Genomic DNA, 3,060 nt, shown 5'->3' on the forward strand with positions numbered 1-3,060 from the left:
TCATCTATCCTAATATGAATCTCATGGAAGGGGCAGCATAGCACAGTATTCAACACTATACCTCTGACCTGAATTGCCACGACTTAAATCCCAGTTCTGATGCTCACTAGCTGCGTGATCTTGAATAATCTACTCAACTGTCTGTGTATCAACTGTTTTGTCTGTGAAATGGCAGTGATATGGTACCTACCTCATCAGGTTGTTGTGAGAATCAACTGAGTTAATATGCAGGCATACCTTGTTTTATTGTGATTCACTTTATTGTGCTTCTCAGATATTGCAATTTAAAGGTTTGCAGCAACTTTGTGTCACGCAAGTCCATTGGTGCCATTTTTCTAACACCATTTGTTCAGGTCATATCGCTTTGTCACATTTTGGTAATTCTCTCTATCTTTCAAACATTTTCATTATTATTACATTCGTTATGGTGATATGTAATCAGTGATCTTTGATGTTTCTATTGTATTTGTTTTGGGGCGCAGTGAACCACACCCATATAAGATGGCAAACTCAATAAATGTTGCATGTGTTATGGCTACTCCATGAAATAGCTATTCCCCATCTCTCTCCCTCTCTTTGGACCTCCCTATTCCCTGAGACACAACAGTATTGAAATTAGGGTAATTCATAACCCTCTAATGGTCTCTAAGTGTTCATGTGAAAGGAAAAGTCACTCATTTCTAATTTCTTAAATCAAAAGTTGGAATGATTAAGCTCAGTGAGGAAGGCACATCAAAAGCCAAGATAGGCCAAAAGTGAGGCCTCTTGTGCCAAACAGTTGGCCAAGTTTTGAATGCCAGGGAAAAATCCTTGAAAGAAATTAAAAGTGGTACTCCATGGAACATATGAATGGTAAGAAAGCAAAACAGACTTATTGCTGATATGGAGAAAGTTTTGGTGCTCTGTTTAGAAAATCCAGCCAGCCACGTCATTCCCTTAAGCCAAAGCCTAATCCAGAGAAATGTCCTAACTATATTCAATTGTCTGAAGGCTGAGAGAAGTGAGGAAGCTTCAGAAGAAAAGTTGGAAGTTAGCAGATGTTGGCTCATGAGGTTTAAGGAAGACTGTATCCATAACATAAAAGTGCAATATGAAGCAGCAAGTATTGACGTAGAAGCTATCCAGAAGATCTAGCTAAGATAATTAACAAAGGTGGCTACACTGAACAACAGATTTTCAATGTAGATGAAACAGACTTCTATTGGAAGAAGACACCATCTTGGATTTTCATAGCAAGAGAAGAGAAGTCAATGCCTGGCTTCAAAGCTTCAAATCATAGGATGACTCTCATGCTAGGAACTAATGCAGCTGGTGACTTGAAGTTGAAGCCAATGTTTATTTACCATTCTGAAAATCCTAGAATGTTTAAAAACTATGCTAAATCTATTCTGCCTGTGTCCTATAAATGGAACAACAAAGCCTGGATGACAGCACATCTGTTTGCCATATGGTTTACTGAATACTTTCAGCCCACTGTTGAGACCTACTACTCAGAAAAAAGATCCTTTCCAAATATTACTGCTCACTGACAATGCACCTGGTCTCCCAAGAGCCCTGATGGAGATGCACATGAGATGAATGTTGTTTTCTTGACTGCTAAAACAACATCCATTCTGCAGCCGATGAATCAAAAAGTCATTTCAACTTTCAAGTCTTATTATTAAGAAACACATTTCATAAGACTATAGCTACCATAGAGAGTGATTCCTCTGGTGGATCTGGGAAAAGTAAATTGAAAAGCTGTGGAGAGGATTCACCATTCCAGATGCCATTAACGACATTTGTGATTCATGGGAAGGGGTCACTATATCAGCATTCACAGGAGTTTCAAAGAAGTTGACACCAATCCTTATGGATGACTTTGAGGGGTTCCAGACTTCAGTAGAGGAAGTAACAACAGGTGTGGCAAAAATAGGAAGAGAACTAGAATCAGGAGTTGAGCCTGAAGATGTGATGAATTGCTACAATCTCGTGAAAAACTTGAACAGATGAAGAGTTCTTCTTATAGATGAATGAAGAAAGTGGTTTCTTGAGATGGAATCTACTCCTAGTGAAAATGCTGTGAAGGTTGTTGAAATGACCATAAAGAATTTAGACTATTGCATATACTTATATGATAAAGCATCAGCAGGGTGTGAGAAAACTGACTTCAGTTTTGGAAGAAGTTCTACTGTGTGTAAAATGCTGTTGAACAGTCTCACATGCTACAGAGAAATCATTCATAAAAACAGCAAATCCATGCAGCAAACTTCATTGTTGTCTTGTTTTAGGAAATGGCCATTGCCACCCCAACCTTCCACCATCCTCATCAGTCAGCAGCCATCAACATCTAGGCAAGGCCTTCCACCAGTAAAAAGATTACAACTCTGATTACGACATCTGAAAGCTCAGATGTTGGTTAGCATTTTTTTTTTTTTTTAGCAATAAAGTGTTTTTTAATTAAGGTCTATACATTTGGGTTCTTTGGAGATAATACTGTTGCATACTTAATAGACTCTTGTGTAAACACAAGATTTATATGTACTGGGAAACCAAAAAAATTTATTTCACTCACTTTACTGCAATATTCACTTTATTGCAGTGTTCTGAACTGAACCCACTATACCTCAGAGGTAGGCCTGTACACGTAAAGCACTTAGAATAGGGCTTAGCAATTAATAAGCAGTTTCATAGTGATGGCCATTATGATTATTATTTACTTCTCCCTTTACCTCACTGAATGGTAAGCTCTGTGAGGATAGCAACATGTCTTTGATTTGAGGCTTTGCACCTCAAATAAGGATAATAGAGTTTCTCGCTTTCTTCTGCTACCATAATGGAAAGCCATCAGGAGATAATGAATGTATGAAAAGTATAGAACAATCATCAACTGTAAAAGATTTATTTTCCTTACCCACTTTTTTTTTAATGAATCTGGAACAAGGGTCACTGGACTAACCTATGATTATTTGCATACTGCTCTTCACAGAAAAGTTACAGAAAATGTTAAGTGAGAAATAAATTTGCTGAGGCTCTAAGAAGCTAGAAAATGCAGGGAACATCTTCAGGTTACAAAATCAT

General features: G+C 37.7%; 1 pseudogene; it reads left to right on the forward strand.

Annotated features, from left to right (window-relative positions):
- Window positions 1–638: 638 nt before the first annotated feature.
- LOC115520331 lies at window positions 639–2,370 on the forward strand (annotated as a pseudogene).
- The last annotated feature ends 690 nt before the right edge of the window (window positions 2,371–3,060 follow it).

This window comes from Lynx canadensis, chromosome C1, assembly GCF_007474595.2.
Source record: "Lynx canadensis isolate LIC74 chromosome C1, mLynCan4.pri.v2, whole genome shotgun sequence".
In the NCBI taxonomy this organism is placed as follows: domain Eukaryota; kingdom Metazoa; phylum Chordata; class Mammalia; order Carnivora; family Felidae; genus Lynx; species Lynx canadensis.